This window comes from Schistocerca nitens, chromosome 9 (genome assembly GCF_023898315.1).
Source record: "Schistocerca nitens isolate TAMUIC-IGC-003100 chromosome 9, iqSchNite1.1, whole genome shotgun sequence".
NCBI lineage: Eukaryota > Metazoa > Arthropoda > Insecta > Orthoptera > Acrididae > Schistocerca > Schistocerca nitens.
The window spans coordinates 453,033,053-453,051,801 of NC_064622.1; the positions used below are offsets into that span (position 1 = coordinate 453,033,053).

The window sequence follows — 18,749 nt, forward strand, 5'->3', positions numbered from 1 at the left end:
AGGCGATCGTGGTAAATATCGCTGCGTGCAAGCGTCAGCGTAGCGTCAGTCGAGCAAAGTCGAGACAAGTCAAGCTGAGAGCTGTAGGAGATGTTACGCAATCAAATGTAGGCGTGTGAAAGCGACGCAGACAACACTGCCCAAGTGTCCCAAGTGATGTGACGAAGAGCCAGTATACACCCACACAGCAGAGTGGCGCAGTGGAAGCGTGCTGGGCCCATAACCCAGAGGTCCGTGGATCGAAACCACGCTCTGCTAAAATTATTTCTTTTCCTGATTGTGTCGAGCACGATTATTACGCCTAGAGAGTCGGCTGGGGGCATTGATTCAGCCTCAAAAGCAAACCCCGTAATTCTGAAGTGTGAAGAATGCGAGAACTACTTCCTATGATGCATCATTTTTTAAGATTTTGCAGCAAGTTAATGGCAAAGTTAATGCTCTTCCGCCCCACACGCGCAACACTCGAGCAGGTTTGTGAGATAAAAATCGCGTCTCCCCGGCGGGGAATCGAACCCCGGTCTCCCGCGTGACAGGCGGGGATACTAACCACTATACTACCGAGGACGGGATGCAGGCAGCTGTCTGTGTGGGAGACACTTGTTGCAAGTAGCTGTAAACGGTCTACACTAAGTTCGGCGACTGATAGTGCAATAATTAAAAATCTAGTGTGCCTCCCCGGCGGGGAATCGAACCCCGGTCTCCCGCGTGACAGGCGGGGATACTAACCACTATACTACCGAGGAAGACGCAACTAGCGCCTATAATGCACATTAATCTTGCTGACATAGCTGATACATCTGAAATGTAGCCTCCCGATGCTGTCAGAGACAGCTGCTACGAAATAAAAGTATGCCCCAGGTGAGGCTCGAACTCACAACCCCGGCATTGCTCACGGCTACTGCCTTATAAGTACCGTGCGCTAACCAATTGCGCCACTGGGGCTACAGCGAAACGCTCTCAGTTAGCCATATTCGCTTTGCTGCAAACCAGTGGTGGCTACAAAAACATATGATCGCCACCTGCGGCCATACTGCGACTTTGGCACCTAAGTACGAATGCTTCGTGCTATTCGTGTTTGATATGCTACGCTTACATGCACATCAACCGCCTCTCGTCATCGAAAAAATGCAGAAAAACGCGCGCCTTGCCTCGTGCTACCTGTCGAACAGCGAGCGCAGATGTGTGGCAAGCTCCAAGCTCTGCAGGCGCACCGCGACCACGCAGCTGGACGAGTGGTGCCTTCCTTGGGAGCTTGATGAGCCCTGGAGAACACGTTTCTTAGCGAATTGCACTTGTCTCGTAGCGAGAAATGCTGCCACTGGCCCTGTGGCGCAACGGATAACGCGTCTGACTACGGATCAGAAGATTCCAGGTTCGAATCCTGGCAGGGTCGGCATTTTGTTAGTTGCCAACGCGTAGCTGGGCAGTGGATTTCGTATGTCGCCGCATCGTGCAGTGCTTTGTTACTCCTGTGCATCTCGCAGCTGCATGTCGAGGCGATCGTGGTAAATATCGCTGCGTGCAAGCGTCAGCGTAGCGTCAGTCGAGCAAAGTCGAGACAAGTCAAGCTGAGAGCTGTAGGAGATGTTACGCAATCAAATGTAGGCGTGTGAAAGCGACGCAGACAACACTGCCCAAGTGTCCCAAGTGATGTGACGAAGAGCCAGTATACACCCACACAGCAGAGTGGCGCAGTGGAAGCGTGCTGGGCCCATAACCCAGAGGTCCGTGGATCGAAACCACGCTCTGCTAAAATTATTTCTTTTCCTGATTGTGTCGAGCACGATTATTACGCCTAGAGAGTCGGCTGGGGGCATTGATTCAGCCTCAAAAGCAAACCCCGTAATTCTGAAGTGTGAAGAATGCGAGAACTACTTCCTATGATGCATCATTTTTTAAGATTTTGCAGCAAGTTAATGGCAAAGTTAATGCTCTTCCGCCCCACACGCGCAACACTCGAGCAGGTTTGTGAGATAAAAATCGCGTCTCCCCGGCGGGGAATCGAACACCGGTCTCCCGCGTGACAGGCGGGGATACTAACCACTATACTACCGAGGACGGGATGCAGGCAGCTGTCTGTGTGGGAGACACTTGTTGCAAGTAGCTGTAAACGGTCTACACTAAGTTCGGCGACTGATAGTGCAATAATTAAAAATCTAGTGTGCCTCCCCGGCGGGGAATCGAACCCCGGTCTCCCGTGTGACAGGCGGGGATACTAACCACTATACTACCGAGGAAGACGCAACTAGCGCCTATAATGCACATTAATCTTGCTGACATAGCTGATACATCTGAAATGTAGCCTCCCGATGCTGTCAGAGACAGCTGCTACGAAATAAAAGTATGCCCCAGGTGAGGCTCGAACTCACAACCCCGGCATTGCTCACGGCTACTGCCTTATAAGTACCGTGCGCTAACCAATTGCGCCACTGGGGCTACAGCGAAACGCTCTCAGTTAGCCATATTCGCTTTGCTGCAAACCAGTGGTGGCTACAAAAACATATGATCGCCACCTGCGGCCATACTGCGACTTTGGCACCTAAGTACGAATGCTTCGTGCTATTCGTGTTTGATATGCTACGCTTACATGCACATCAACCGCCTCTCGTCATCGAAAAAATGCAGAAAAACGCGCGCCTTGCCTCGTGCTACCTGTCGAACAGCGAGCGCAGATGTGTGGCAAGCTCCAAGCTCTGCAGGCGCACCGCGACCACGCAGCTGGACGAGTGGTGCCTTCCTTGGGAGCTTGATGAGCCCTGGAGAACACGTTTCTTAGCGAATTGCACTTGTCTCGTAGCGAGAAATGCTGCCACTGGCCCTGTGGCGCAACGGATAACGCGTCTGACTACGGATCAGAAGATTCCAGGTTCGAATCCTGGCAGGGTCGGCATTTTGTTAGTTGCCAACGCGTAGCTGGGCAGTGGATTTCGTATGTCGCCGCATCGTGCAGTGCTTTGTTACTCCTGTGCATCTCGCAGCTACATGTCGAGGCGATCGTGGTAAATATCGCTGCGTGCAAGCGTCAGCGTAGCGTCAGTCGAGCAAAGTCGAGACAAGTCAAGCTGAGAGCTGTAGGAGATGTTACGCAATCAAATGTAGGCGTGTGAAAGCGACGCAGACAACACTGCCCAAGTGTCCCAAGTGATGTGACGAAGAGCCAGTATACACCCACACAGCAGAGTGGCGCAGTGGAAGCGTGCTGGGCCCATAACCCAGAGGTCCGTGGATCGAAACCACGCTCTGCTAAAATTATTTCTTTTCCTGATTGTGTCGAGCACGATTATTACGCCTAGAGAGTCGGCTGGGGGCATTGATTCAGCCTCAAAAGCAAACCCCGTAATTCTGAAGTGTGAAGAATGCGAGAACTACTTCCTATGATGCATCATTTTTTAAGATTTTGCAGCAAGTTAATGGCAAAGTTAATGCTCTTCCGCCCCACACGCGCAACACTCGAGCAGGTTTGTGAGATAAAAATCGCGTCTCCCCGGCGGGGAATCGAACCCCGGTCTCCCGCGTGACAGGCGGGGATACTAACCACTATACTACCGAGGACGGGATGCAGGCAGCTGTCTGTGTGGGAGACACTTGTTGCAAGTAGCTGTAAACGGTCTACACTAAGTTCGGCGACTGATAGTGCAATAATTAAAAATCTAGTGTGCCTCCCCGGCGGGGAATCGAACCCCGGTCTCCCGCGTGACAGGCGGGGATACTAACCACTATACTACCGAGGAAGACGCAACTAGCGCCTATAATGCACATTAATCTTGCTGACATAGCTGATACATCTGAAATGTAGCCTCCCGATGCTGTCAGAGACAGCTGCTACGAAATAAAAGTATGCCCCAGGTGAGGCTCGAACTCACAACCCCGGCATTGCTCACGGCTACTGCCTTATAAGTACCGTGCGCTAACCAATTGCGCCACTGGGGCTACAGCGAAACGCTCTCAGTTAGCCATATTCGCTTTGCTGCAAACCAGTGGTGGCTACAAAAACATATGATCGCCACCTGCGGCCATACTGCGACTTTGGCACCTAAGTACGAATGCTTCGTGCTATTCGTGTTTGATATGCTACGCTTACATGCACATCAACCGCCTCTCGTCATCGAAAAAATGCAGAAAAACGCGCGCCTTGCCTCGTGCTACCTGTCGAACAGCGAGCGCAGATGTGTGGCAAGCTCCAAGCTCTGCAGGCGCACCGCGACCACGCAGCTGGACGAGTGGTGCCTTCCTTGGGAGCTTGATGAGCCCTGGAGAACACGTTTCTTAGCGAATTGCACTTGTCTCGTAGCGAGAAATGCTGTCACTGGCCCTGTGGCGCAACGGATAACGCGTCTGACTACGGATCAGAAGATTCCAGGTTCGAATCCTGGCAGGGTCGGCATTTTGTTAGTTGCCAACGCGTAGCTGGGCAGTGGATTTCGTATGTCGCCGCATCGTGCAGTGCTTTGTTACTCCTGTGCATCTCGCAGCTGCATGTCGAGGCGATCGTGGTAAATATCGCTGCGTGCAAGCGTCAGCGTAGCGTCAGTCGAGCAAAGTCGAGACAAGTCAAGCTGAGAGCTGTAGGAGATGTTACGCAATCAAATGTAGGCGTGTGAAAGCGACGCAGACAACACTGCCCAAGTGTCCCAAGTGATGTGACGAAGAGCCAGTATACACCCACACAGCAGAGTGGCGCAGTGGAAGCGTGCTGGGCCCATAACCCAGAGGTCCGTGGATCGAAACCACGCTCTGCTAAAATTATTTCTTTTCCTGATTGTGTCGAGCACGATTATTACGCCTAGAGAGTCGGCTGGGGGCATTGATTCAGCCTCAAAAGCAAACCCCGTAATTCTGAAGTGTGAAGAATGCGAGAACTACTTCCTATGATGCATCATTTTTTAAGATTTTGCAGCAAGTTAATGGCAAAGTTAATGCTCTTCCGCCCCACACGCGCAACACTCGAGCAGGTTTGTGAGATAAAAATCGCGTCTCCCCGGCGGGGAATCGAACACCGGTCTCCCGCGTGACAGGCGGGGATACTAACCACTATACTACCGAGGACGGGATGCAGGCAGCTGTCTGTGTGGGAGACACTTGTTGCAAGTAGCTGTAAACGGTCTACACTAAGTTCGGCGACTGATAGTGCAATAATTAAAAATCTAGTGTGCCTCCCCGGCGGGGAATCGAACCCCGGTCTCCCGCGTGACAGGCGGGGATACTAACCACTATACTACCGAGGAAGACGCAACTAGCGCCTATAATGCACATTAATCTTGCTGACATAGCTGATACATCTGAAATGTAGCCTCCCGATGCTGTCAGAGACAGCTGCTACGAAATAAAAGTATGCCCCAGGTGAGGCTCGAACTCACAACCCCGGCATTGCTCACGGCTACTGCCTTATAAGTACCGTGCGCTAACCAATTGCGCCACTGGGGCTACAGCGAAACGCTCTCAGTTAGCCATATTCGCTTTGCTGCAAACCAGTGGTGGCTACAAAAACATATGATCGCCACCTGCGGCCATACTGCGACTTTGGCACCTAAGTACGAATGCTTCGTGCTATTCGTGTTTGATATGCTACGCTTACATGCACATCAACCGCCTCTCGTCATCGAAAAAATGCAGAAAAACGCGCGCCTTGCCTCGTGCTACCTGTCGAACAGCGAGCGCAGATGTGTGGCAAGCTCCAAGCTCTGCAGGCGCACCGCGACCACGCAGCTGGACGAGTGGTGCCTTCCTTGGGAGCTTGATGAGCCCTGGAGAACACGTTTCTTAGCGAATTGCACTTGTCTCGTAGCGAGAAATGCTGCCACTGGCCCTGTGGCGCAACGGATAACGCGTCTGACTACGGATCAGAAGATTCCAGGTTCGAATCCTGGCAGGGTCGGCATTTTGTTAGTTGCCAACGCGTAGCTGGGCAGTGGATTTCGTATGTCGCCGCATCGTGCAGTGCTTTGTTACTCCTGTGCATCTCGCAGCTGCATGTCGAGGCGATCGTGGTAAATATCGCTGCGTGCAAGCGTCAGCGTAGCGTCAGTCGAGCAAAGTCGAGACAAGTCAAGCTGAGAGCTGTAGGAGATGTTACGCAATCAAATGTAGGCGTGTGAAAGCGACGCAGACAACACTGCCCAAGTGTCCCAAGTGATGTGACGAAGAGCCAGTATACACCCACACAGCAGAGTGGCGCAGTGGAAGCGTGCTGGGCCCATAACCCAGAGGTCCGTGGATCGAAACCACGCTCTGCTAAAATTATTTCTTTTCCTGATTGTGTCGAGCACGATTATTACGCCTAGAGAGTCGGCTGGGGGCATTGATTCAGCCTCAAAAGCAAACCCCGTAATTCTGAAGTGTGAAGAATGCGAGAACTACTTCCTATGATGCATCATTTTTTAAGATTTTGCAGCAAGTTAATGGCAAAGTTAATGCTCTTCCGCCCCACACGCGCAACACTCGAGCAGGTTTGTGAGATAAAAATCGCGTCTCCCCGGCGGGGAATCGAACCCCGGTCTCCCGCGTGACAGGCGGGGATACTAACCACTATACTACCGAGGACGGGATGCAGGCAGCTGTCTGTGTGGGAGACACTTGTTGCAAGTAGCTGTAAACGGTCTACACTAAGTTCGGCGACTGATAGTGCAATAATTAAAAATCTAGTGTGCCTCCCCGGCGGGGAATCGAACCCCGGTCTCCCGCGTGACAGGCGGGGATACTAACCACTATACTACCGAGGAAGACGCAACTAGCGCCTATAATGCACATTAATCTTGCTGACATAGCTGATACATCTGAAATGTAGCCTCCCGATGCTGTCAGAGACAGCTGCTACGAAATAAAAGTATGCCCCAGGTGAGGCTCGAACTCACAACCCCGGCATTGCTCACGGCTACTGCCTTATAAGTACCGTGCGCTAACCAATTGCGCCACTGGGGCTACAGCGAAACGCTCTCAGTTAGCCATATTCGCTTTGCTGCAAACCAGTGGTGGCTACAAAAACATATGATCGCCACCTGCGGCCATACTGCGACTTTGGCACCTAAGTACGAATGCTTCGTGCTATTCGTGTTTGATATGCTACGCTTACATGCACATCAACCGCCTCTCGTCATCGAAAAAATGCAGAAAAACGCGCGCCTTGCCTCGTGCTACCTGTCGAACAGCGAGCGCAGATGTGTGGCAAGCTCCAAGCTCTGCAGGCGCACCGCGACCACGCAGCTGGACGAGTGGTGCCTTCCTTGGGAGCTTGATGAGCCCTGGAGAACACGTTTCTTAGCGAATTGCACTTGTCTCGTAGTGAGAAATGCTGCCACTGGCCCTGTGGCGCAACGGATAACGCGTCTGACTACGGATCAGAAGATTCCAGGTTCGAATCCTGGCAGGGTCGGCATTTTGTTAGTTGCCAACGCGTAGCTGGGCAGTGGATTTCGTATGTCGCCGCATCGTGCAGTGCTTTGTTACTCCTGTGCATCTCGCAGCTGCATGTCGAGGCGATCGTGGTAAATATCGCTGCGTGCAAGCGTCAGCGTAGCGTCAGTCGAGCAAAGTCGAGACAAGTCAAGCTGAGAGCTGTAGGAGATGTTACGCAATCAAATGTAGGCGTGTGAAAGCGACGCAGACAACACTGCCCAAGTGTCCCAAGTGATGTGACGAAGAGCCAGTATACACCCACACAGCAGAGTGGCGCAGTGGAAGCGTGCTGGGCCCATAACCCAGAGGTCCGTGGATCGAAACCACGCTCTGCTAAAATTATTTCTTTTCCTGATTGTGTCGAGCACGATTATTACGCCTAGAGAGTCGGCTGGGGGCATTGATTCAGCCTCAAAAGCAAACCCCGTAATTCTGAAGTGTGAAGAATGCGAGAACTACTTCCTATGATGCATCATTTTTTAAGATTTTGCAGCAAGTTAATGGCAAAGTTAATGCTCTTCCGCCCCACACGCGCAACACTCGAGCAGGTTTGTGAGATAAAAATCGCGTCTCCCCGGCGGGGAATCGAACCCCGGTCTCCCGCGTGACAGGCGGGGATACTAACCACTATACTACCGAGGACGGGATGCAGGCAGCTGTCTGTGTGGGAGACACTTGTTGCAAGTAGCTGTAAACGGTCTACACTAAGTTCGGCGACTGATAGTGCAATAATTAAAAATCTAGTGTGCCTCCCCGGCGGGGAATCGAACCCCGGTCTCCCGCGTGACAGGCGGGGATACTAACCACTATACTACCGAGGAAGACGCAACTAGCGCCTATAATGCACATTAATCTTGCTGACATAGCTGATACATCTGAAATGTAGCCTCCCGATGCTGTCAGAGACAGCTGCTACGAAATAAAAGTATGCCCCAGGTGAGGCTCGAACTCACAACCCCGGCATTGCTCACGGCTACTGCCTTATAAGTACCGTGCGCTAACCAATTGCGCCACTGGGGCTACAGCGAAACGCTCTCAGTTAGCCATATTCGCTTTGCTGCAAACCAGTGGTGGCTACAAAAACATATGATCGCCACCTGCGGCCATACTGCGACTTTGGCACCTAAGTACGAATGCTTCGTGCTATTCGTGTTTGATATGCTACGCTTACATGCACATCAACCGCCTCTCGTCATCGAAAAAATGCAGAAAAACGCGCGCCTTGCCTCGTGCTACCTGTCGAACAGCGAGCGCAGATGTGTGGCAAGCTCCAAGCTCTGCAGGCGCACCGCGACCACGCAGCTGGACGAGTGGTGCCTTCCTTGGGAGCTTGATGAGCCCTGGAGAACACGTTTCTTAGCGAATTGCACTTGTCTCGTAGCGAGAAATGCTGCCACTGGCCCTGTGGCGCAACGGATAACGCGTCTGACTACGGATCAGAAGATTCCAGGTTCGAATCCTGGCAGGGTCGGCATTTTGTTAGTTGCCAACGCGTAGCTGGGCAGTGGATTTCGTATGTCGCCGCATCGTGCAGTGCTTTGTTACTCCTGTGCATCTCGCAGCTGCATGTCGAGGCGATCGTGGTAAATATCGCTGCGTGCAAGCGTCAGCGTAGCGTCAGTCGAGCAAAGTCGAGACAAGTCAAGCTGAGAGCTGTAGGAGATGTTACGCAATCAAATGTAGGCGTGTGAAAGCGACGCAGACAACACTGCCCAAGTGTCCCAAGTGATGTGACGAAGAGCCAGTATACACCCACACAGCAGAGTGGCGCAGTGGAAGCGTGCTGGGCCCATAACCCAGAGGTCCGTGGATCGAAACCACGCTCTGCTAAAATTATTTCTTTTCCTGATTGTGTCGAGCACGATTATTACGCCTAGAGAGTCGGCTGGGGGCATTGATTCAGCCTCAAAAGCAAACCCCGTAATTCTGAAGTGTGAAGAATGCGAGAACTACTTCCTATGATGCATCATTTTTTAAGATTTTGCAGCAAGTTAATGGCAAAGTTAATGCTCTTCCGCCCCACACGCGCAACACTCGAGCAGGTTTGTGAGATAAAAATCGCGTCTCCCCGGCGGGGAATCGAACCCCGGTCTCCCGCGTGACAGGCGGGGATACTAACCACTATACTACCGAGGACGGGATGCAGGCAGCTGTCTGTGTGGGAGACACTTGTTGCAAGTAGCTGTAAACGGTCTACACTAAGTTCGGCGACTGATAGTGCAATAATTAAAAATCTAGTGTGCCTCCCCGGCGGGGAATCGAACCCCGGTCTCCCGCGTGACAGGCGGGGATACTAACCACTATACTACCGAGGAAGACGCAACTAGCGCCTATAATGCACATTAATCTTGCTGACATAGCTGATACATCTGAAATGTAGCCTCCCGATGCTGTCAGAGACAGCTGCTACGAAATAAAAGTATGCCCCAGGTGAGGCTCGAACTCACAACCCCGGCATTGCTCACGGCTACTGCCTTATAAGTACCGTGCGCTAACCAATTGCGCCACTGGGGCTACAGCGAAACGCTCTCAGTTAGCCATATTCGCTTTGCTGCAAACCAGTGGTGGCTACAAAAACATATGATCGCCACCTGCGGCCATACTGCGACTTTGGCACCTAAGTACGAATGCTTCGTGCTATTCGTGTTTGATATGCTACGCTTACATGCACATCAACCGCCTCTCGTCATCGAAAAAATGCAGAAAAACGCGCGCCTTGCCTCGTGCTACCTGTCGAACAGCGAGCGCAGATGTGTGGCAAGCTCCAAGCTCTGCAGGCGCACCGCGACCACGCAGCTGGACGAGTGGTGCCTTCCTTGGGAGCTTGATGAGCCCTGGAGAACACGTTTCTTAGCGAATTGCACTTGTCTCGTAGCGAGAAATGCTGCCACTGGCCCTGTGGCGCAACGGATAACGCGTCTGACTACGGATCAGAAGATTCCAGGTTCGAATCCTGGCAGGGTCGGCATTTTGTTAGTTGCCAACGCGTAGCTGGGCAGTGGATTTCGTATGTCGCCGCATCGTGCAGTGCTTTGTTACTCCTGTGCATCTCGCAGCTGCATGTCGAGGCGATCGTGGTAAATATCGCTGCGTGCAAGCGTCAGCGTAGCGTCAGTCGAGCAAAGTCGAGACAAGTCAAGCTGAGAGCTGTAGGAGATGTTACGCAATCAAATGTAGGCGTGTGAAAGCGACGCAGACAACACTGCCCAAGTGTCCCAAGTGATGTGACGAAGAGCCAGTATACACCCACACAGCAGAGTGGCGCAGTGGAAGCGTGCTGGGCCCATAACCCAGAGGTCCGTGGATCGAAACCACGCTCTGCTAAAATTATTTCTTTTCCTGATTGTGTCGAGCACGATTATTACGCCTAGAGAGTCGGCTGGGGGCATTGATTCAGCCTCAAAAGCAAACCCCGTAATTCTGAAGTGTGAAGAATGCGAGAACTACTTCCTATGATGCATCATTTTTTAAGATTTTGCAGCAAGTTAATGGCAAAGTTAATGCTCTTCCGCCCCACACGCGCAACACTCGAGCAGGTTTGTGAGATAAAAATCGCGTCTCCCCGGCGGGGAATCGAACCCCGGTCTCCCGCGTGACAGGCGGGGATACTAACCACTATACTACCGAGGACGGGATGCAGGCAGCTGTCTGTGTGGGAGACACTTGTTGCAAGTAGCTGTAAACGGTCTACACTAAGTTCGGCGACTGATAGTGCAATAATTAAAAATCTAGTGTGCCTCCCCGGCGGGGAATCGAACCCCGGTCTCCCGCGTGACAGGCGGGGATACTAACCACTATACTACCGAGGAAGACGCAACTAGCGCCTATAATGCACATTAATCTTGCTGACATAGCTGATACATCTGAAATGTAGCCTCCCGATGCTGTCAGAGACAGCTGCTACGAAATAAAAGTATGCCCCAGGTGAGGCTCGAACTCACAACCCCGGCATTGCTCACGGCTACTGCCTTATAAGTACCGTGCGCTAACCAATTGCGCCACTGGGGCTACAGCGAAACGCTCTCAGTTAGCCATATTCGCTTTGCTGCAAACCAGTGGTGGCTACAAAAACATATGATCGCCACCTGCGGCCATACTGCGACTTTGGCACCTAAGTACGAATGCTTCGTGCTATTCGTGTTTGATATGCTACGCTTACATGCACATCAACCGCCTCTCGTCATCGAAAAAATGCAGAAAAACGCGCGCCTTGCCTCGTGCTACCTGTCGAACAGCGAGCGCAGATGTGTGGCAAGCTCCAAGCTCTGCAGGCGCACCGCGACCACGCAGCTGGACGAGTGGTGCCTTCCTTGGGAGCTTGATGAGCCCTGGAGAACACGTTTCTTAGCGAATTGCACTTGTCTCGTAGCGAGAAATGCTGCCACTGGCCCTGTGGCGCAACGGATAACGCGTCTGACTACGGATCAGAAGATTCCAGGTTCGAATCCTGGCAGGGTCGGCATTTTGTTAGTTGCCAACGCGTAGCTGGGCAGTGGATTTCGTATGTCGCCGCATCGTGCAGTGCTTTGTTACTCCTGTGCATCTCGCAGCTGCATGTCGAGGCGATCGTGGTAAATATCGCTGCGTGCAAGCGTCAGCGTAGCGTCAGTCGAGCAAAGTCGAGACAAGTCAAGCTGAGAGCTGTAGGAGATGTTACGCAATCAAATGTAGGCGTGTGAAAGCGACGCAGACAACACTGCCCAAGTGTCCCAAGTGATGTGACGAAGAGCCAGTATACACCCACACAGCAGAGTGGCGCAGTGGAAGCGTGCTGGGCCCATAACCCAGAGGTCCGTGGATCGAAACCACGCTCTGCTAAAATTATTTCTTTTCCTGATTGTGTCGAGCACGATTATTACGCCTAGAGAGTCGGCTGGGGGCATTGATTCAGCCTCAAAAGCAAACCCCGTAATTCTGAAGTGTGAAGAATGCGAGAACTACTTCCTATGATGCATCATTTTTTAAGATTTTGCAGCAAGTTAATGGCAAAGTTAATGCTCTTCCGCCCCACACGCGCAACACTCGAGCAGGTTTGTGAGATAAAAATCGCGTCTCCCCGGCGGGGAATCGAACCCCGGTCTCCCGCGTGACAGGCGGGGATACTAACCACTATACTACCGAGGACGGGATGCAGGCAGCTGTCTCTGTGGGAGACACTTGTTGCAAGTAGCTGTAAACGGTCTACACTAAGTTCGGCGACTGATAGTGCAATAATTAAAAATCTAGTGTGCCTCCCCGGCGGGGAATCGAACCCCGGTCTCCCGCGTGACAGGCGGGGATACTAACCACTATACTACCGAGGAAGACGCAACTAGCGCCTATAATGCACATTAATCTTGCTGACATAGCTGATACATCTGAAATGTAGCCTCCCGATGCTGTCAGAGACAGCTGCTACGAAATAAAAGTATGCCCCAGGTGAGGCTCGAACTCACAACCCCGGCATTGCTCACGGCTACTGCCTTATAAGTACCGTGCGCTAACCAATTGCGCCACTGGGGCTACAGCGAAACGCTCTCAGTTAGCCATATTCGCTTTGCTGCAAACCAGTGGTGGCTACAAAAACATATGATCGCCACCTGCGGCCATACTGCGACTTTGGCACCTAAGTACGAATGCTTCGTGCTATTCGTGTTTGATATGCTACGCTTACATGCACATCAACCGCCTCTCGTCATCGAAAAAATGCAGAAAAACGCGCGCCTTGCCTCGTGCTACCTGTCGAACAGCGAGCGCAGATGTGTGGCAAGCTCCAAGCTCTGCAGGCGCACCGCGACCACGCAGCTGGACGAGTGGTGCCTTCCTTGGGAGCTTGATGAGCCCAGGAGAACACGTTTCTTAGCGAATTGCACTTGTCTCGTAGCGAGAAATGCTGCCACTGGCCCTGTGGCGCAACGGATAACGCGTCTGACTACGGATCAGAAGATTCCAGGTTCGAATCCTGGCAGGGTCGGCATTTTGTTAGTTGCCAACGCGTAGCTGGGCAGTGGATTTCGTATGTCGCCGCATCGTGCAGTGCTTTGTTACTCCTGTGCATCTCGCAGCTGCATGTCGAGGCGATCGTGGTAAATATCGCTGCGTGCAAGCGTCAGCGTAGCGTCAGTCGAGCAAAGTCGAGACAAGTCAAGCTGAGAGCTGTAGGAGATGTTACGCAATCAAATGTAGGCGTGTGAAAGCGACGCAGACAACACTGCCCAAGTGTCCCAAGTGATGTGACGAAGAGCCAGTATACACCCACACAGCAGAGTGGCGCAGTGGAAGCGTGCTGGGCCCATAACCCAGAGGTCCGTGGATCGAAACCACGCTCTGCTAAAATTATTTCTTTTCCTGATTGTGTCGAGCACGATTATTACGCCTAGAGAGTCGGCTGGGGGCATTGATTCAGCCTCAAAAGCAAACCCCGTAATTCTGAAGTGTGAAGAATGCGAGAACTACTTCCTATGATGCATCATTTTTTAAGATTTTGCAGCAAGTTAATGGCAAAGTTAATGCTCTTCCGCCCCACACGCGCAACACTCGAGCAGGTTTGTGAGATAAAAATCGCGTCTCCCCGGCGGGGAATCGAACACCGGTCTCCCGCGTGACAGGCGGGGATACTAACCACTATACTACCGAGGACGGGATGCAGGCAGCTGTCTGTGTGGGAGACACTTGTTGCAAGTAGCTGTAAACGGTCTACACTAAGTTCGGCGACTGATAGTGCAATAATTAAAAATCTAGTGTGCCTCCCCGGCGGGGAATCGAACCCCGGTCTCCCGCGTGACAGGCGGGGATACTAACCACTATACTACCGAGGAAGACGCAACTAGCGCCTATAATGCACATTAATCTTGCTGACATAGCTGATACATCTGAAATGTAGCCTCCCGATGCTGTCAGAGACAGCTGCTACGAAATAAAAGTATGCCCCAGGTGAGGCTCGAACTCACAACCCCGGCATTGCTCACGGCTACTGCCTTATAAGTACCGTGCGCTAACCAATTGCGCCACTGGGGCTACAGCGAAACGCTCTCAGTTAGCCATATTCGCTTTGCTGCAAACCAGTGGTGGCTACAAAAACATATGATCGCCACCTGCGGCCATACTGCGACTTTGGCACCTAAGTACGAATGCTTCGTGCTATTCGTGTTTGATATGCTACGCTTACATGCACATCAACCGCCTCTCGTCATCGAAAAAATGCAGAAAAACGCGCGCCTTGCCTCGTGCTACCTGTCGAACAGCGAGCGCAGATGTGTGGCAAGCTCCAAGCTCTGCAGGCGCACCGCGACCACGCAGCTGGACGAGTGGTGCCTTCCTTGGGAGCTTGATGAGCCCTGGAGAACACGTTTCTTAGCGAATTGCACTTGTCTCGTAGCGAGAAATGCTGCCACTGGCCCTGTGGCGCAACGGATAACGCGTCTGACTACGGATCAGAAGATTCCAGGTTCGAATCCTGGCAGGGTCGGCATTTTGTTAGTTGCCAACGCGTAGCTGGGCAGTGGATTTCGTATGTCGCCGCATCGTGCAGTGCTTTGTTACTCCTGTGCATCTCGCAGCTGCATGTCGAGGCGATCGTGGTAAATATCGCTGCGTGCAAGCGTCAGCGTAGCGTCAGTCGAGCAAAGTCGAGACAAGTCAAGCTGAGAGCTGTAGGAGATGTTACGCAATCAAATGTAGGCGTGTGAAAGCGACGCAGACAACACTGCCCAAGTGTCCCAAGTGATGTGACGAAGAGCCAGTATACACCCACACAGCAGAGTGGCGCAGTGGAAGCGTGCTGGGCCCATAACCCAGAGGTCCGTGGATCGAAACCACGCTCTGCTAAAATTATTTCTTTTCCTGATTGTGTCGAGCACGATTATTACGCCTAGAGAGTCGGCTGGGGGCATTGATTCAGCCTCAAAAGCAAACCCCGTAATTCTGAAGTGTGAAGAATGCGAGAACTACTTCCTATGATGCATCATTTTTTAAGATTTTGCAGCAAGTTAATGGCAAAGTTAATGCTCTTCCGCCCCACACGCGCAACACTCGAGCAGGTTTGTGAGATAAAAATCGCGTCTCCCCGGCGGGGAATCGAACCCCGGTCTCCCGCGTGACAGGCGGGGATACTAACCACTATACTACCGAGGACGGGATGCAGGCAGCTGTCTGTGTGGGAGACACTTGTTGCAAGTAGCTGTAAACGGTCTACACTAAGTTCGGCGACTGATAGTGCAATAATTAAAAATCTAGTGTGCCTCCCCGGCGGGGAATCGAACCCCGGTCTCCCGCGTGACAGGCGGGGATACTAACCACTATACTACCGAGGAAGACGCAACTAGCGCCTATAATGCACATTAATCTTGCTGACATAGCTGATACATCTGAAATGTAGCCTCCCGATGCTGTCAGAGACAGCTGCTACGAAATAAAAGTATGCCCCAGGTGAGGCTCGAACTCACAACCCCGGCATTGCTCACGGCTACTGCCTTATAAGTACCGTGCGCTAACCAATTGCGCCACTGGGGCTACAGCGAAACGCTCTCAGTTAGCCATATTCGCTTTGCTGCAAACCAGTGGTGGCTACAAAAACATATGATCGCCACCTGCGGCCATACTGCGACTTTGGCACCTAAGTACGAATGCTTCGTGCTATTCGTGTTTGATATGCTACGCTTACATGCACATCAACCGCCTCTCGTCATCGAAAAAATGCAGAAAAACGCGCGCCTTGCCTCGTGCTACCTGTCGAACAGCGAGCGCAGATGTGTGGCAAGCTCCAAGCTCTGCAGGCGCACCGCGACCACGCAGCTGGACGAGTGGTGCCTTCCTTGGGAGCTTGATGAGCCCTGGAGAACACGTTTCTTAGCGAATTGCACTTGTCTCGTAGCGAGAAATGCTGCCACTGGCCCTGTGGCGCAACGGATAACGCGTCTGACTACGGATCAGAAGATTCCAGGTTCGAATCCTGGCAGGGTCGGCATTTTGTTAGTTGCCAACGCGTAGCTGGGCAGTGGATTTCGTATGTCGCCGCATCGTGCAGTGCTTTGTTACTCCTGTGCATCTCGCAGCTGCATGTCGAGGCGATCGTGGTAAATATCGCTGCGTGCAAGCGTCAGCGTAGCGTCAGTCGAGCAAAGTCGAGACAAGTCAAGCTGAGAGCTGTAGGAGATGTTACGCAATCAAATGTAGGCGTGTGAAAGCGACGCAGACAACACTGCCCAAGTGTCCCAAGTGATGTGACGAAGAGCCAGTATACACCCACACAGCAGAGTGGCGCAGTGGAAGCGTGCTGGGCCCATAACCCAGAGGTCCGTGGATCGAAACCACGCTCTGCTAAAATTATTTCTTTTCCTGATTGTGTCGAGCACGATTATTACGCCTAGAGAGTCGGCTGGGGGCATTGATTCAGCCTCAAAAGCAAACCCCGTAATTCTGAAGTGTGAAGAATGCGAGAACTACTTCCTATGATGCATCATTTTTTAAGATTTTGCAGCAAGTTAATGGCAAAGTTAATGCTCTTCCGCCCCACACGCGCAACACTCGAGCAGGTTTGTGAGATAAAAATCGCGTCTCCCCGGCGGGGAATCGAACCCCGGTCTCCCGCGTGACAGGCGGGGATACTAACCACTATACTACCGAGGACGGGATGCAGGCAGCTGTCTCTGTGGGAGACACTTGTTGCAAGTAGCTGTAAACGGTCTACACTAAGTTCGGCGACTGATAGTGCAATAATTAAAAATCTAGTGTGCCTCCCCGGCGGGGAATCGAACCCCGGTCTCCCGCGTGACAGGCGGGGATACTAACCACTATACTACCGAGGAAGACGCAACTAGCGCCTATAATGCACATTAATCTTGCTGACATAGCTGATACATCTGAAATGTAGCCTCCCGATGCTGTCAGAGACAGCTGCTACGAAATAAAAGTATGCCCCAGGTGAGGCTCGAACTCACAACCCCGGCATTGCTCACGGCTACTGCCTTATAAGTACCGTGCGCTAACCAATTGCGCCACTGGGGCTACAGCGAAACGCTCTCAGTTAGCCATATTCGCTTTGCTGCAAACCAGTGGTGGCTACAAAAACATATGATCGCCACCTGCGGCCATACTGCGACTTTGGCACCTAAGTACGAATGCTTCGTGCTATTCGTGTTTGATATGCTACGCTTACATGCACATCAACCGCCTCTCGTCATCGAAAAAATGCAGAAAAACGCGCGCCTTGCCTCGTGCTACCTGTCGAACAGCGAGCGCAGATGTGTGGCAAGCTCCAAGCTCTGCAGGCGCACCGCGACCACGCAGCTGGACGAGTGGTGCCTTCCTTGGGAGCTTGATGAGCCCTGGAGAACACGTTTCTTAGCGAATTGCACTTGTCTCGTAGCGAGAAATGCTGCCACTGGCCCTGTGGCGCAACGGATAACGCGTCTGACTACGGATCAGAAGATTCCAGGTTCGAATCCTGGCAGGGTCGGCATTTTGTTAGTTGCCAACGCGTAGCTGGGCAGTGGATTTCGTATGTCGCCGCATCGTGCAGTGCTTTGTTACTCCTGTGCATCTCGCAGCTGCATGTCGAGGCGATCGTGGTAAATATCGCTGCGTGCAAGCGTCAGCGTAGCGTCAGTCGAGCAAAGTCGAGACAAGTCAAGCTGAGAGCTGTAGGAGATGTTACGCAATCAAATGTAGGCGTGTGAAAGCGACGCAGACAACACTGCCCAAGTGTCCCAAGTGATGTGACGAAGAGCCAGTATACACCCACACAGCAGAGTGGCGCAGTGGAAGCGTGCTGGGCCCATAACCCAGAGGTCCGTGGATCGAAACCACGCTCTGCTAAAATTATTTCTTTTCCTGATTGTGTCGAGCACGATTATTACGCCTAGAGAGTCGGCTGGGGGCATTGATTCAGCCTCAAAAGCAAACCCCGTAATTCTGAAGTGTGAAGAATGCGAGAACTACTTCCTATGATGCATCATTTTTTAAGATTTTGCAGCAAGTTAATGGCAAAGTTAATGCTCTTCCGCCCCACACGCGCAACACTCGAGCAGGTTTGTGAGATAAAAATCGCGTCTCCCCGGCGGGGAATCGAACCCCGGTCTCCCGCGTGACAGGCGGGGATACTAACCACTATACTACCGAGGACGGGATGCAGGCAGCTGTCTCTGTGGGAGACACTTGTTGCAAGTAGCTGTAAACGGTCTACACTAAGTTCGGCGACTGATAGTGCAATAATTAAAAATCTAGTGTGCCTCCCCGGCGGGGAATCGAACCCCGGTCTCCCGCGTGACAGGCGGGGATACTAACCACTATACTACCGAGGAAGACGCAACTAGCGCCTATAATGCACATTAATCTTGCTGACATAGCTGATACATCTGAAATGTAGCCTCCCGATGCTG

General features: G+C 52.2%; 63 non-coding genes across 63 annotated transcripts; 25 read left to right on the forward strand and 38 right to left on the reverse strand.

Annotated features, from left to right (window-relative positions):
* The first annotated feature begins 186 nt into the window (after positions 1-186).
* On the forward strand, positions 187-258 carry Trnam-cau (transfer RNA methionine (anticodon CAU)). Its single transcript has one exon. It is a non-coding gene; the product is annotated as a tRNA-Met (tRNA).
* A 234-nt stretch (positions 259-492) lies between these two features.
* Trnad-guc (transfer RNA aspartic acid (anticodon GUC)) lies at positions 493-564 on the reverse strand. Its single transcript has one exon. It is a non-coding gene; the product is annotated as a tRNA-Asp (tRNA).
* Positions 565-671: 107 nt separating this feature from the next.
* Trnad-guc (transfer RNA aspartic acid (anticodon GUC)) lies at positions 672-743 on the reverse strand. The gene has a single exon. It is a non-coding gene; the product is annotated as a tRNA-Asp (tRNA).
* A 107-nt stretch (positions 744-850) lies between these two features.
* Positions 851-942, reverse strand: Trnai-uau (transfer RNA isoleucine (anticodon UAU)). Its single transcript is given in 2 exon segments — positions 851-886; positions 905-942. It is a non-coding gene; the product is annotated as a tRNA-Ile (tRNA).
* Positions 943-1,320: 378 nt separating this feature from the next.
* Positions 1,321-1,393, forward strand: Trnar-acg (transfer RNA arginine (anticodon ACG)). The gene has a single exon. It is a non-coding gene; the product is annotated as a tRNA-Arg (tRNA).
* A 287-nt stretch (positions 1,394-1,680) lies between these two features.
* Positions 1,681-1,752, forward strand: Trnam-cau (transfer RNA methionine (anticodon CAU)). The gene has a single exon. It is a non-coding gene; the product is annotated as a tRNA-Met (tRNA).
* Positions 1,753-1,986: 234 nt separating this feature from the next.
* Trnad-guc (transfer RNA aspartic acid (anticodon GUC)) lies at positions 1,987-2,058 on the reverse strand. Its single transcript has one exon. It is a non-coding gene; the product is annotated as a tRNA-Asp (tRNA).
* A 107-nt stretch (positions 2,059-2,165) lies between these two features.
* Trnad-guc (transfer RNA aspartic acid (anticodon GUC)) lies at positions 2,166-2,237 on the reverse strand. The gene has a single exon. It is a non-coding gene; the product is annotated as a tRNA-Asp (tRNA).
* Positions 2,238-2,344: 107 nt separating this feature from the next.
* Trnai-uau (transfer RNA isoleucine (anticodon UAU)) lies at positions 2,345-2,436 on the reverse strand. The gene is given in 2 exon segments: positions 2,345-2,380; positions 2,399-2,436. It is a non-coding gene; the product is annotated as a tRNA-Ile (tRNA).
* A 378-nt stretch (positions 2,437-2,814) lies between these two features.
* Positions 2,815-2,887, forward strand: Trnar-acg (transfer RNA arginine (anticodon ACG)). The gene has a single exon. It is a non-coding gene; the product is annotated as a tRNA-Arg (tRNA).
* A 287-nt stretch (positions 2,888-3,174) lies between these two features.
* Positions 3,175-3,246, forward strand: Trnam-cau (transfer RNA methionine (anticodon CAU)). The gene has a single exon. It is a non-coding gene; the product is annotated as a tRNA-Met (tRNA).
* A 234-nt stretch (positions 3,247-3,480) lies between these two features.
* Positions 3,481-3,552, reverse strand: Trnad-guc (transfer RNA aspartic acid (anticodon GUC)). Its single transcript has one exon. It is a non-coding gene; the product is annotated as a tRNA-Asp (tRNA).
* A 107-nt stretch (positions 3,553-3,659) lies between these two features.
* Positions 3,660-3,731, reverse strand: Trnad-guc (transfer RNA aspartic acid (anticodon GUC)). Its single transcript has one exon. It is a non-coding gene; the product is annotated as a tRNA-Asp (tRNA).
* A 107-nt stretch (positions 3,732-3,838) lies between these two features.
* Positions 3,839-3,930, reverse strand: Trnai-uau (transfer RNA isoleucine (anticodon UAU)). Its single transcript is given in 2 exon segments — positions 3,839-3,874; positions 3,893-3,930. It is a non-coding gene; the product is annotated as a tRNA-Ile (tRNA).
* A 378-nt stretch (positions 3,931-4,308) lies between these two features.
* Positions 4,309-4,381, forward strand: Trnar-acg (transfer RNA arginine (anticodon ACG)). The gene has a single exon. It is a non-coding gene; the product is annotated as a tRNA-Arg (tRNA).
* A 287-nt stretch (positions 4,382-4,668) lies between these two features.
* Positions 4,669-4,740, forward strand: Trnam-cau (transfer RNA methionine (anticodon CAU)). Its single transcript has one exon. It is a non-coding gene; the product is annotated as a tRNA-Met (tRNA).
* Positions 4,741-4,974: 234 nt separating this feature from the next.
* Positions 4,975-5,046, reverse strand: Trnad-guc (transfer RNA aspartic acid (anticodon GUC)). Its single transcript has one exon. It is a non-coding gene; the product is annotated as a tRNA-Asp (tRNA).
* A 107-nt stretch (positions 5,047-5,153) lies between these two features.
* Trnad-guc (transfer RNA aspartic acid (anticodon GUC)) lies at positions 5,154-5,225 on the reverse strand. Its single transcript has one exon. It is a non-coding gene; the product is annotated as a tRNA-Asp (tRNA).
* A 107-nt stretch (positions 5,226-5,332) lies between these two features.
* Trnai-uau (transfer RNA isoleucine (anticodon UAU)) lies at positions 5,333-5,424 on the reverse strand. The gene is given in 2 exon segments: positions 5,333-5,368; positions 5,387-5,424. It is a non-coding gene; the product is annotated as a tRNA-Ile (tRNA).
* Positions 5,425-5,802: 378 nt separating this feature from the next.
* Positions 5,803-5,875, forward strand: Trnar-acg (transfer RNA arginine (anticodon ACG)). Its single transcript has one exon. It is a non-coding gene; the product is annotated as a tRNA-Arg (tRNA).
* A 287-nt stretch (positions 5,876-6,162) lies between these two features.
* On the forward strand, positions 6,163-6,234 carry Trnam-cau (transfer RNA methionine (anticodon CAU)). Its single transcript has one exon. It is a non-coding gene; the product is annotated as a tRNA-Met (tRNA).
* A 234-nt stretch (positions 6,235-6,468) lies between these two features.
* On the reverse strand, positions 6,469-6,540 carry Trnad-guc (transfer RNA aspartic acid (anticodon GUC)). Its single transcript has one exon. It is a non-coding gene; the product is annotated as a tRNA-Asp (tRNA).
* Positions 6,541-6,647: 107 nt separating this feature from the next.
* Positions 6,648-6,719, reverse strand: Trnad-guc (transfer RNA aspartic acid (anticodon GUC)). The gene has a single exon. It is a non-coding gene; the product is annotated as a tRNA-Asp (tRNA).
* Positions 6,720-6,826: 107 nt separating this feature from the next.
* Trnai-uau (transfer RNA isoleucine (anticodon UAU)) lies at positions 6,827-6,918 on the reverse strand. Its single transcript is given in 2 exon segments — positions 6,827-6,862; positions 6,881-6,918. It is a non-coding gene; the product is annotated as a tRNA-Ile (tRNA).
* Positions 6,919-7,296: 378 nt separating this feature from the next.
* Positions 7,297-7,369, forward strand: Trnar-acg (transfer RNA arginine (anticodon ACG)). Its single transcript has one exon. It is a non-coding gene; the product is annotated as a tRNA-Arg (tRNA).
* Positions 7,370-7,656: 287 nt separating this feature from the next.
* On the forward strand, positions 7,657-7,728 carry Trnam-cau (transfer RNA methionine (anticodon CAU)). The gene has a single exon. It is a non-coding gene; the product is annotated as a tRNA-Met (tRNA).
* A 234-nt stretch (positions 7,729-7,962) lies between these two features.
* On the reverse strand, positions 7,963-8,034 carry Trnad-guc (transfer RNA aspartic acid (anticodon GUC)). The gene has a single exon. It is a non-coding gene; the product is annotated as a tRNA-Asp (tRNA).
* Positions 8,035-8,141: 107 nt separating this feature from the next.
* Trnad-guc (transfer RNA aspartic acid (anticodon GUC)) lies at positions 8,142-8,213 on the reverse strand. The gene has a single exon. It is a non-coding gene; the product is annotated as a tRNA-Asp (tRNA).
* Positions 8,214-8,320: 107 nt separating this feature from the next.
* Trnai-uau (transfer RNA isoleucine (anticodon UAU)) lies at positions 8,321-8,412 on the reverse strand. Its single transcript is given in 2 exon segments — positions 8,321-8,356; positions 8,375-8,412. It is a non-coding gene; the product is annotated as a tRNA-Ile (tRNA).
* A 378-nt stretch (positions 8,413-8,790) lies between these two features.
* On the forward strand, positions 8,791-8,863 carry Trnar-acg (transfer RNA arginine (anticodon ACG)). Its single transcript has one exon. It is a non-coding gene; the product is annotated as a tRNA-Arg (tRNA).
* Positions 8,864-9,150: 287 nt separating this feature from the next.
* Trnam-cau (transfer RNA methionine (anticodon CAU)) lies at positions 9,151-9,222 on the forward strand. The gene has a single exon. It is a non-coding gene; the product is annotated as a tRNA-Met (tRNA).
* A 234-nt stretch (positions 9,223-9,456) lies between these two features.
* Positions 9,457-9,528, reverse strand: Trnad-guc (transfer RNA aspartic acid (anticodon GUC)). The gene has a single exon. It is a non-coding gene; the product is annotated as a tRNA-Asp (tRNA).
* Positions 9,529-9,635: 107 nt separating this feature from the next.
* Positions 9,636-9,707, reverse strand: Trnad-guc (transfer RNA aspartic acid (anticodon GUC)). Its single transcript has one exon. It is a non-coding gene; the product is annotated as a tRNA-Asp (tRNA).
* Positions 9,708-9,814: 107 nt separating this feature from the next.
* On the reverse strand, positions 9,815-9,906 carry Trnai-uau (transfer RNA isoleucine (anticodon UAU)). The gene is given in 2 exon segments: positions 9,815-9,850; positions 9,869-9,906. It is a non-coding gene; the product is annotated as a tRNA-Ile (tRNA).
* A 378-nt stretch (positions 9,907-10,284) lies between these two features.
* Trnar-acg (transfer RNA arginine (anticodon ACG)) lies at positions 10,285-10,357 on the forward strand. Its single transcript has one exon. It is a non-coding gene; the product is annotated as a tRNA-Arg (tRNA).
* Positions 10,358-10,644: 287 nt separating this feature from the next.
* Trnam-cau (transfer RNA methionine (anticodon CAU)) lies at positions 10,645-10,716 on the forward strand. Its single transcript has one exon. It is a non-coding gene; the product is annotated as a tRNA-Met (tRNA).
* A 234-nt stretch (positions 10,717-10,950) lies between these two features.
* Trnad-guc (transfer RNA aspartic acid (anticodon GUC)) lies at positions 10,951-11,022 on the reverse strand. Its single transcript has one exon. It is a non-coding gene; the product is annotated as a tRNA-Asp (tRNA).
* Positions 11,023-11,129: 107 nt separating this feature from the next.
* On the reverse strand, positions 11,130-11,201 carry Trnad-guc (transfer RNA aspartic acid (anticodon GUC)). Its single transcript has one exon. It is a non-coding gene; the product is annotated as a tRNA-Asp (tRNA).
* A 107-nt stretch (positions 11,202-11,308) lies between these two features.
* Trnai-uau (transfer RNA isoleucine (anticodon UAU)) lies at positions 11,309-11,400 on the reverse strand. The gene is given in 2 exon segments: positions 11,309-11,344; positions 11,363-11,400. It is a non-coding gene; the product is annotated as a tRNA-Ile (tRNA).
* Positions 11,401-11,778: 378 nt separating this feature from the next.
* Trnar-acg (transfer RNA arginine (anticodon ACG)) lies at positions 11,779-11,851 on the forward strand. Its single transcript has one exon. It is a non-coding gene; the product is annotated as a tRNA-Arg (tRNA).
* A 287-nt stretch (positions 11,852-12,138) lies between these two features.
* Trnam-cau (transfer RNA methionine (anticodon CAU)) lies at positions 12,139-12,210 on the forward strand. The gene has a single exon. It is a non-coding gene; the product is annotated as a tRNA-Met (tRNA).
* Positions 12,211-12,444: 234 nt separating this feature from the next.
* Trnad-guc (transfer RNA aspartic acid (anticodon GUC)) lies at positions 12,445-12,516 on the reverse strand. The gene has a single exon. It is a non-coding gene; the product is annotated as a tRNA-Asp (tRNA).
* A 107-nt stretch (positions 12,517-12,623) lies between these two features.
* On the reverse strand, positions 12,624-12,695 carry Trnad-guc (transfer RNA aspartic acid (anticodon GUC)). Its single transcript has one exon. It is a non-coding gene; the product is annotated as a tRNA-Asp (tRNA).
* Positions 12,696-12,802: 107 nt separating this feature from the next.
* Trnai-uau (transfer RNA isoleucine (anticodon UAU)) lies at positions 12,803-12,894 on the reverse strand. Its single transcript is given in 2 exon segments — positions 12,803-12,838; positions 12,857-12,894. It is a non-coding gene; the product is annotated as a tRNA-Ile (tRNA).
* A 378-nt stretch (positions 12,895-13,272) lies between these two features.
* Positions 13,273-13,345, forward strand: Trnar-acg (transfer RNA arginine (anticodon ACG)). Its single transcript has one exon. It is a non-coding gene; the product is annotated as a tRNA-Arg (tRNA).
* Positions 13,346-13,632: 287 nt separating this feature from the next.
* On the forward strand, positions 13,633-13,704 carry Trnam-cau (transfer RNA methionine (anticodon CAU)). Its single transcript has one exon. It is a non-coding gene; the product is annotated as a tRNA-Met (tRNA).
* A 234-nt stretch (positions 13,705-13,938) lies between these two features.
* Trnad-guc (transfer RNA aspartic acid (anticodon GUC)) lies at positions 13,939-14,010 on the reverse strand. The gene has a single exon. It is a non-coding gene; the product is annotated as a tRNA-Asp (tRNA).
* Positions 14,011-14,117: 107 nt separating this feature from the next.
* Positions 14,118-14,189, reverse strand: Trnad-guc (transfer RNA aspartic acid (anticodon GUC)). Its single transcript has one exon. It is a non-coding gene; the product is annotated as a tRNA-Asp (tRNA).
* Positions 14,190-14,296: 107 nt separating this feature from the next.
* Positions 14,297-14,388, reverse strand: Trnai-uau (transfer RNA isoleucine (anticodon UAU)). Its single transcript is given in 2 exon segments — positions 14,297-14,332; positions 14,351-14,388. It is a non-coding gene; the product is annotated as a tRNA-Ile (tRNA).
* A 378-nt stretch (positions 14,389-14,766) lies between these two features.
* On the forward strand, positions 14,767-14,839 carry Trnar-acg (transfer RNA arginine (anticodon ACG)). Its single transcript has one exon. It is a non-coding gene; the product is annotated as a tRNA-Arg (tRNA).
* A 287-nt stretch (positions 14,840-15,126) lies between these two features.
* Trnam-cau (transfer RNA methionine (anticodon CAU)) lies at positions 15,127-15,198 on the forward strand. The gene has a single exon. It is a non-coding gene; the product is annotated as a tRNA-Met (tRNA).
* Positions 15,199-15,432: 234 nt separating this feature from the next.
* Trnad-guc (transfer RNA aspartic acid (anticodon GUC)) lies at positions 15,433-15,504 on the reverse strand. The gene has a single exon. It is a non-coding gene; the product is annotated as a tRNA-Asp (tRNA).
* A 107-nt stretch (positions 15,505-15,611) lies between these two features.
* On the reverse strand, positions 15,612-15,683 carry Trnad-guc (transfer RNA aspartic acid (anticodon GUC)). Its single transcript has one exon. It is a non-coding gene; the product is annotated as a tRNA-Asp (tRNA).
* A 107-nt stretch (positions 15,684-15,790) lies between these two features.
* On the reverse strand, positions 15,791-15,882 carry Trnai-uau (transfer RNA isoleucine (anticodon UAU)). Its single transcript is given in 2 exon segments — positions 15,791-15,826; positions 15,845-15,882. It is a non-coding gene; the product is annotated as a tRNA-Ile (tRNA).
* A 378-nt stretch (positions 15,883-16,260) lies between these two features.
* On the forward strand, positions 16,261-16,333 carry Trnar-acg (transfer RNA arginine (anticodon ACG)). The gene has a single exon. It is a non-coding gene; the product is annotated as a tRNA-Arg (tRNA).
* A 287-nt stretch (positions 16,334-16,620) lies between these two features.
* Trnam-cau (transfer RNA methionine (anticodon CAU)) lies at positions 16,621-16,692 on the forward strand. The gene has a single exon. It is a non-coding gene; the product is annotated as a tRNA-Met (tRNA).
* A 234-nt stretch (positions 16,693-16,926) lies between these two features.
* On the reverse strand, positions 16,927-16,998 carry Trnad-guc (transfer RNA aspartic acid (anticodon GUC)). The gene has a single exon. It is a non-coding gene; the product is annotated as a tRNA-Asp (tRNA).
* A 107-nt stretch (positions 16,999-17,105) lies between these two features.
* On the reverse strand, positions 17,106-17,177 carry Trnad-guc (transfer RNA aspartic acid (anticodon GUC)). Its single transcript has one exon. It is a non-coding gene; the product is annotated as a tRNA-Asp (tRNA).
* A 107-nt stretch (positions 17,178-17,284) lies between these two features.
* Positions 17,285-17,376, reverse strand: Trnai-uau (transfer RNA isoleucine (anticodon UAU)). The gene is given in 2 exon segments: positions 17,285-17,320; positions 17,339-17,376. It is a non-coding gene; the product is annotated as a tRNA-Ile (tRNA).
* Positions 17,377-17,754: 378 nt separating this feature from the next.
* Trnar-acg (transfer RNA arginine (anticodon ACG)) lies at positions 17,755-17,827 on the forward strand. The gene has a single exon. It is a non-coding gene; the product is annotated as a tRNA-Arg (tRNA).
* A 287-nt stretch (positions 17,828-18,114) lies between these two features.
* Positions 18,115-18,186, forward strand: Trnam-cau (transfer RNA methionine (anticodon CAU)). The gene has a single exon. It is a non-coding gene; the product is annotated as a tRNA-Met (tRNA).
* Positions 18,187-18,420: 234 nt separating this feature from the next.
* Positions 18,421-18,492, reverse strand: Trnad-guc (transfer RNA aspartic acid (anticodon GUC)). Its single transcript has one exon. It is a non-coding gene; the product is annotated as a tRNA-Asp (tRNA).
* A 107-nt stretch (positions 18,493-18,599) lies between these two features.
* On the reverse strand, positions 18,600-18,671 carry Trnad-guc (transfer RNA aspartic acid (anticodon GUC)). The gene has a single exon. It is a non-coding gene; the product is annotated as a tRNA-Asp (tRNA).
* Positions 18,672-18,749: the final 78 nt, after the last annotated feature.